Source organism: Vipera ursinii, assembly GCF_947247035.1.
Source record: "Vipera ursinii genome assembly, chromosome: 2".
NCBI classification, from domain to species: Eukaryota; Metazoa; Chordata; class Lepidosauria; order Squamata; family Viperidae; genus Vipera; species Vipera ursinii.
In genome coordinates, this window is record NC_139513.1 from 266,962,528 (window position 1) to 266,971,922 (window position 9,395).

Sequence of the window (9,395 nt, forward strand, 5' to 3'; positions counted from 1 at the left end):
GTTGTTGTTAGCTGCAAAGTCGTGTCCAACCCATCGCAAGCCTATGGACAATGTTCCTCTACGCCTTCCTGTCCTCTACCATCATCTGGAGTCCATTTAAGTGAGTCCTTCCTTCTCATTAGGTGGCCAAAGTATTTGAGTTTTAGCTTCAGGATCTGGCCTTCTAAAGAGCAGTCAGGGTTGAGCTCCTCTAGGACTGACTGGTTTGATTGCCTTGCAGTCCAAGGGACTCGCAGAAGTCTTCTCCAGCACCATAGTTCAAAGGCCTCAATTGATATTTCTTCCGGCAATCTTAATTCCAACTTTTGATTCCTCTAACCCTGCCTTTCTCATGATGTGCTCTGCATATAAGTTAAATAGGCAGGGTGACAGTATACAGCCTTGCCGGACTCCTTTCCCAATTTTGAACCAATCAGTGGTTCGGTGTCCAGTTCTCACTGTTGCTTCTTGGCCCACATATAGGTTTCTCAAGAGAAAAATAAGATGGTCTGGTACGTGCATCTGTTTAAGAACTTGCCACAGTTTGTTATGATCCACATAATCAAAGGCTTTAGCATAGTCAATGAAGCAGAAGTAGATGTTGTTCTGGAATTCTCTAGCTCTCTCCATGATCCAGCATATGTTGGCAATTTGATCTCTAGTTCCTCTGCCTCTTCGAAATCCTGCCTGTACTTCTGGTAGTGTTCGATCCACATACTGCTGGAGTCTAGCTTGTAGGATTTTAAGCCTAACTTTACTAGCATGAGAAATGAGTGCAATGGTGCGATAGTTTGAACATTCTTTGGCACTGCCTTTCTTTGGAATTGGAATGTAAACTGATCTTTTCTAATCCTGTGGACCCTGTAGAGTTTCCCAAATTTGCTGGCAAATTGAGTGTAGCACTTTTACTGCATCATCTCTTAAGATTTTGAATAGCTCAGCTGGAATACTGTCACCTCCACTAGCTTTGTTGTTGCTCAGCTTTTCTAAGGCCCACTTCACTTCACATTCTAGGAAGTCTGGCTCAAGGTCAGTGACCACCTCATTGTGATTATCAGGGACATTAAGCTCATTCTTGTATAGTTCTTCTGTGTAATTTTGCCATCTCTTCTTAATCTCTTCTGCCTCTGTTAGGTCCCTGCCATTTTGGTCCTTTATCATGCCCATTTTTGCATGAAACGTTCCTTTCATCTCTCCAATTTTCTTGAAAAGATCTCTGGTCCTCCCTATTCTATTGTTTTCTTCTATTTCTTTGCACTGTTCATTTAAGAAGGCATTCTTATCTCTTCTAGCTATTCTCTGGAATTCTGCATTCAGTTGGGTGTATCTTTCTTTTTCTCCCTTGCCTTTTGCTTCCCTCCTTTCCTCAGCTATTTGCAAAGCTTCCTCAGACAGCCATTTTGCTTTCTTGCATTTCTTTTTCTTTGGGATGGTTTTGGTTGCTACCTCTTGTACAATGTTGCGAACCTCTCTCCATAGTTCCTCAGGCACTCTGTCTATCAGATCTAATTCCTTAAATCTATTTGTCACCTCTACTGTATATTCAACAGGGATATGATTTAATTCATACCTGAGTGGCCTAGTGCTTTTCCCTACTTTCTTCAGTTTAAGCCTAAACTTTGCAATGAGAAGCTCATGGTCTGAGCCACAGTCAGCTCCTGGTCTTGCTTTTACTGACTGTATAGAGCTTCTCCATCTTTGGCTGCAGAGCATATAGTCAATCTGATTTCTGTGTTGACCATCTGGTGATGTCCATGTGTAGAGCCGTCTCTTGGTTTGTTGGGAAAGAGTGTTTGCTATGACCATTGTATTCTCTTGACAAAATTCTATCAGCCTGTGCCCTGCTTCATTTTGTACTCCAAGGCCAAACTTGCCTGTTATTCCAATTATCTTTTGGCTTCCTACTTTAGCATTCCAATCCCCCATGATGATAAGGACATCATTTTTTGGTGTCAGTTCTATAAGGTGCTGTAGGGCTTCATAGAACCGATCAATTTCATCCTCTTCAGCACTGGTGGTTGGGGCATAGACTTGGACTACTGTAATATTGAATGGTTTGCCTTGGATTCGAACTGAGATCATTCTGTCATTTTGAGGATTATATCCCAGTATTGCTTTTCCTACTCTTTTATTGACTACGAAGGCTACTCCATTTCTTCTGAGGGATTCTTACCCGCAGTAGTATACCTGATGGTCATCTGAATTAAATTCACCCATTCCTGTCCATTTTAATTCACTGATACCTAAGATGTCGATGTTCAGTCTTGTCATCTCTTGTTTAACCACGTCCAGCTTTCCTTGATTCATGGATCTTACATTCCAGGTTCCTATGGAGAAAAAATCTGTACAGCATCAGACTTTCCTTTCACCACCAGACACATCCACAGCTGAGCGTCCTTTCAGCTTTGGCCCAGTCGCTTCATTTTTTCTGTCACTACTAGTACTAGCCCTCTGCTCTTCCCCAGTAGCATATTGGACGCCTTCCGACCTGAGGGGCTCATCTTCCAGCGGCATATCGTTTTGCCTTTTGGTACTGTCCATAGGGTTTTCATGGCAAAGATACTGGAGTGGGTTGCCATTTCCTTCTCCAGTGGATCACGTTTTGTCAGAACTCTCTGCTATGACCTTTCTGTCTTGGGTAGCCCTGCACGGCATAGCTCATAGCTTCATTGAATTACGCAAGCCCCTTCGCCACGACAAGGCAGTAATCCATGAAGGGGATTATAATAGCCAAACAACTTTGTTGCAGGCCAGGCCTGGGTCTGACGGCGTTCGGGGGGAGCGGGTTGTGGTTACATCTGGGGCTCTTGAGCGGGTCGTGGGACTACCAATTCCCACGACGGGGAAAGGCAGCAGGCGGATAGACAGGGGGCCATATCGTTACCGGGAGGGCCGTCTCCGCTGTCTTCAAGCGGTGAGGCGCTCCGACCCTCTGGTTCTTCCCCGAGGTCCCGGGAGCGGGGATGTGCAGCCTCCTGAGCTCTGGCTGGTGTACCTGAATGCCAGGTCCGTGGTTAATAAAGCTCCCCTCGTTAGGGATTTAGTTGAGGGTGAGCATGCGGACCTGGCTTGCATCACGGAGACTTGGTTGGGCCCAGAGGGTGGGGTCCCTTTGGTTGACCTCTGCCCACCAGGTTTCCGGGTGCTACACCGGCCACGAGCTCAAGGTAGGGGTGGGGGAGTGGCGGTTACCATTAGGGAGACCTTATGTCCGCGGGAGGCCACCGTTTCTCAGATAGTCGGGTGTGAGTCTCTCTTCATGAGATTTGGTCCTGGGGCGCAGTTGGGCTTGCTGCTGGTGTACATTTCGCCTAGTCTCACAGCGGCAGCCCTGCCCGAGCTGCTCGATATCCTCTCGGGTTTGGTGGTTGAGTTTCCCAAACTTATAGTTTTGGGAGACTTCAATCTACCATCCCTGGGAGGTTCATCTGAGCTAGCTCGGGAGTTCATGGCTTCCATGGCGGCCATGGACCTGACGCAAGTAATTTCAGAGCCAACTCATGAGGGAGGCCACACCCTTGACCTGATTTTTTTATCTAGACAGTGGTTGGATGATCTAGGTGGGGGCTCTCCATTTATTATGCCCCTGTCATGGACCGATCATCATCTCCTGCGGCTGGTCTTCCGCTTTGCCACCCCCCGCCGTGGGGGTACGGAGCCAATTAGATGGTACCGCCCCAGACGCTTAATGGATCCTGATAGATTCCAAGCGGCGCTGGGGTCCCCACCTGCCTCCACTGCTCACAGCTCGGCTGATGCCTTAGTGGAAGCCTGGGGAAGGGCAGCCACTGAGGCACTTGACCGGGTTGTACCCTTGCGGCCCCTGACCCGGCGCAGATCCCAGCGAGCTCCATGGTTTTCCGCGGAGCTCCGGGAGATGAAGCGCCGGAAACGGGGCCTAGAGAGCTGCTGGAGGTCTAGCCGATCCGAACCCGACCGGTTGCGGTTAAGAACCTATATTAGGTCTTATCTCGCAGCGATGAGGGTGGCGAGGTGTAATTACTTCTCCACCCTCATCGCGTCCGCAGATAATCGCCCGGCCGCCTTGTTTAGGGTGACTCGCTCACTTCTCAATCAGGAGGTGAGGGAGGATCCCTTGCAAGGTCGTGCCGAGGAATTTAGTCATCATCTGTTGGATAAAATCGCTCGGATTCGGACCGGTTTGGACTCCAGCTGGGCAGAGTCAGGCGATCAGGACACGGGCGGTCTTGTCAATGTTATCTGGGAAGAGTTTGATTCTGTGACCCCTGATGAAGTGGACAGGATTATGGGGAGGCTGAGCTCCTCCACATGTTTGTTGGACCCGTGCCCTTCCTGGCTGGTTTATGCAGCTAGGGAGAGGACACGAGGCTGGCTCCAGGCGGTTATATCTGCTTCTTTGAGTGAGGGTTATTTCCCCACCGTCTTGAAGGAGGCGGTGGTGAGACCTCTCCTCAAGAAGCCTGCCCTGGACCCAGCCGTTTTGAACAACTTTCGTCCAGTCTCCAACCTTCGCTTTCTTGCGAAGGTTGTTGAGAGTGTGGTGGCGCATCAGCTCCCTCTGGTCCTGGATGAAGCGGATTATCTGGACCCCTACCAATCGGGTTTCAGGCCCGGGTACAGCACGGAGACGGCATTGGTCGCTCTGGTGAATGATCTCTGGAGGGCGCGGGATAGGGGACATTCCTCTGTCCTAGTCCTATTAGACCTCTCAGCGGCTTTCGATACCATCGACCATGGTATCTTGCTGCGGCGTCTCAGGGGATTGGGAGTGGGAGGCACAGTTCTTCAGTGGTTCTCCTCCTATCTCCTGGGACGCTCGGAGTCGGTGTTGGCAGGGGGGCAGAGATCGGCCCCTAGGTCTCTCGTTTGTGGAGTTCCTCAGGGGTCGGTTCTCTCGCCTCTCCTGTTCAACATCTATATGAAACCGCTGGGTGAGATCATTCGTGGTTTTGGAGTTGGGTATCATCAGTATGCCGATGATACCCAACTTTTCTTTTCGACCCCAAACCACCCCAGTGATGCCCTCGCCGTGATGTCCCGTTGCCTGGAGGCGGTTCGGGTCTGGATGGGGAGGAACAGACTTCAGCTCAACCCTGACAAGACTGAGTGGCTGTGCATTCCGGCATCCCGGGACATTCCAAATGTTCCATCTCTTTCTATGGGGGGTGAGCTCTTACCCCCCGTGGATAGGGCTCGCAACTTGGGAGTCCTTCTAGATTCACGGCTTACTTTGGAAGAGCATATAGTGGCCGTGACTAGGGGGGCTTTCGCCCAGGTTCGCCTGGTGCGCCAGTTGCGGCCCTATCTGAACCGGGATGCCCTGTGTACAGTCACTCATGCGCTCATGACCTCTCGCCTTGACTACTGTAATGCTCTCTACATGGGGCTTCCCTTGAAGACCACTCGGAGGCTCCAACTGGTACAGAATGCGGCCGCGAGAGTTGTCTTGGGAGTTTCCCGGTACTCCCATGTTACACCTTTGCTCCGCGAGCTGCATTGGTTACCAGTTGTCTTTCGGGTGAGGTTCAAGGTGTTGGTTACGATCTTTAAGGCCCTACATGGCATGGGTCCGGGTTACCTCAGGGACCACCTGCTGCCGGCATCGACTCCCCTCCGCCCTGTGCGTTCCCACAGAGAGGGCCTCCTCAGGGTGCCGCCAGTCAGGGAATGTCGACTGGTGGCCCCCAGGGGGAGGGCCTTCTCTGTGGGGGCTCCGGCTTTATGGAATCAATTGCCGGTGGAGCTCCGGATGGCACCAGACCTTCGAACTTTCCGTCGGGGCCTGAAGACCCATCTGTTCGAATTAGCTGGTCTGGCCTGATGGGGGATTATGGGCTTTTAATTGTTTTTAATCTGTACTTTTGTTTTTAATTGGGCATGGATTTAATTCTTTTTTAATTTTTGTATAGTGTTTCTTATGTATGCCCTGTGAACCGCCCTGAGTCCCACCAAGGAGAAGGGCGGTATATAAATCAAATAAACTATAACTAAACTAAACTATAATATTTACCTAAGTACATTTTTTGCTGGTTTTAGCATTTTATTTATTTATTTATTTATTTGATTTATATACCGCCCTTCTCCTGAAGGACTCAGGGCGGTGTACAGGGCAATACAATAAGAATACAGGTTACAAGATTTAAAGTTGAATGATTCTGCCCAATGTTGTAGGTTAGTTAAAATAATGTTAAAACCCAAACCCATCAGGCCAGGCCAGCTTGTTCGAATAGATAAGTTTTTAGATCACGCCGGAAGGAGCGAAGGTCGGGGGCCATCCGGAGTTCAGCCGGTATCTTTACCACAACAGAAAATGTAGCCTGTTTCAACATCACTGTATACAGAGCAATTGTATTGAATTCTGTATCCACAGGATAATATAAAAACAGAAAAACAGAGTTGGAAGGTACCTTGGAGGTCTTCTAGCCCAACACCCTGCTCAAGCAGGAGATCTATACCATTCCAGACAAGTGGCTGCCCAGTCTCTTCTTATAAGCCTCCAGTGATGGAGTACCCACAAATTCTGAAGGCAAGCCATTCCACTGGTTAATTGTTCTCACCGTTAGGACATTTCTTATTTGTTCTAGCTTCCTTCTCTCCTTGATTAGTGATTAGACTCACTACATGTGGCAGGAGTATCAAACTCACAACGTCACATGTCATGACATATCGTGACTTTTTTGCCATTGCTGGCATTGGGGTGGGCATGGTTTTGCTATGATTTCTATACAGGCATTGGTCCTTCAATTTTGTATCTACCAAAGACAATAAATTCATTCTGGATTAAGTTGGGGAATAATGATACTCAATTTATTACTTAACATCAGTGAGGGACTGATAAATAAATACAATTAGGTTAAATTCAGGGTAATTACCTGTAAAGCCAATTAACTGAAAATTAACAAGTGTTAAGAGAAATGACTAGGATCACATAATTACTAAAAAAAAATAGCATGGAAAGAGTCACTCTTAAGCAAAAAAAAGCAGTCTTCATTTGTTTAGTAATTAAATCAATTTCTTAGTAATTGTACAGGATGCATACAACTGTAGTCTTCAAAATATGTGAAATAAAGGGATCATTTTCAAATAAAAATACAACTAAATTATTACAGCTTTCAAGATTTGAAATGTAATTTATTTTTGCATTATTTATATTGGCCAAGTCATTTGATGTAGCTGCTTTTACATATAATTTAATCTTTCATATGGAGATATCACATTATGAAGGGTGAAGTAAAAGGAGTAAGGTTCTACCCTGTGGTAGCATGTATTCAGGGCTTTATACAAGAAAAATATCAGAATAATGGATGTTTATTACAGAGGGTGTATGTGGGGGGGGGAATTCTGAAATGTGGTAAACCCTGATCGAACAGGGTTTAATCCATACTAGAGTACTAAGGTTGAAGAGCATCAAATGGCCACTATATGGAAGGCAATGTGTCTTCTTTATCCCATTGCTGCCATCTAATAGACATCCAGAAAGTCCAGATCTTACCTTAATCTAATCAAAGGCTGGTAGCTAAACAGGTGGCTGATTGGAACTCTAGTCAACAGAACCTTTGACTTCAGAAGACTCAGTGGTCCTATCTACAAGTGTACATTAGATTATACCAATTACAGGAAAATGGTTTTCCCTAAAGAATCCTAAAAACTACATCATCTCTTGAATTATTTTTTCATTCATGTTTCTGCTCTGACAATTTGTTCAGACACCTATAGACATTCTGAAAAAGTAATGCAGAAATGTTAATTAAATGAATTAACACCTGAGCTTACTATCAACATCCAACCCTAACAAGAAGTCCTTATTTGGTGAATGTGTTTTCTTGTATTAACCTTTAAAATGTATGTTATGGTGTTCTGTATGTTTTTTAAAAAGGCATTGAAATGGGACACCCTTCTTGAGATATCATGACTTTCCTGATCTCAGGAAGATCACTGGTACAAACTATACAATATATGATGCTTGTTATTTATTATCCATTCTTGCTTAGATTAAGGTATTTTATTTTTGATGCTGCTTGATTTTTGTTTTATTGTTATTTGTGTTTGTTAGCTGCCTATAAAAAAAATCTTGTTTATATTATGTCCATGTAATTTGCTTGGCAACACTACAAGAAGCCATTGGCTTCTAAGTTTTTTTTTTAACTTCACAATCTCATTCTGATCTCCTGAGAGGTTTTCTATCCTATTTCTAACCAGATACAATCCTTGTTTAGCCCAAAGTGCACAGGGTTATTAAAAGTGAAGAAATAGACAGCAGAGAATAAAAGATATCATGAAACAGAAACGAACAAAAGCAGTGAAACAAGATGAAATTGTTGACAATAACACTAAAGAACTTTATTAAACCTTAAGGAATCCAATTGAAAATCCTTCAGTTTTTAACATTTTCACTATAACCTTCTTTAAGAAACAGACATATTTTCATGAATTGAATTGACGAGAAACTATTGTACCTAATCATAATTATACCTTTATTAGGCTGTATATAATGGGGTTTTAATTAATTAATATTAAAAGAATCACAGTAGGCAAAAGCACTTAGCCAGTAAACGAGGAACAGAACTACTTAGTAATTAGATGGGAGACTAATACAAAATTTGAGTGATGCAGATTGACTATGGATTCAGAAAAACATCCTGGAAGAAAGATAGTTCATATTAATACCATATATGATATTTTAGGGATAAATCCTGCTTTTTTCTCCAAGATTCAAGATGGGAGGAAAAGATAAAGATATCTTCATTTTATCACCACAACAGCAAACCTCTGAGGTAGTTTAGACTGAAATGGAATGGCTGCCTCAAAGAGTTTCTGTGCCTAAAAATAGACTGAAACCTGGGTCTGTTATAACTGCCAGATCCCTCAGTTTGCAGGATTCCTTATGTATTTTATCCATAGCAAAATAAAAGAGAGAAAAATGAAAGGGGGCTTAGAAAGATGATGTGAAAAGGAAAGATCTTTATTCAATAAATAATCTGAAATCACCTTCTTTATTTAAGAAAGAAATTCATTTGTTCGTTCATTCATTCATTCATTCCAAGTGCTTTTATGGTCCTTCAGGCAAATGAATCTAAGTGGCTTATAAAAGCTATAAAAATATATCACAATATAAAAGATTATATATGCATTTCAGTTTCATAGTGATCATAATAACAAACAACCATAAACAGTGCCTACACATCTCTCAGCATGTACTTCATAAGATGTACAATATGTACTCACTGTTTGCTTGCTGAATGAAAATATTTGTCAACTCTTTAGTTTGGATCTAAAAACATATGTAGGATTGCATTTATTTATTTTTTCTCTCCAAATGTTTCTTCCCCCACTGGTCTTTTTCCTGCGATGAACTCTGGCACTACAAAAAAAAAAAAAGCAATGACTATTGGTGATTAGGAACAAGATGACATTTCAGTCACACACACTGCCAT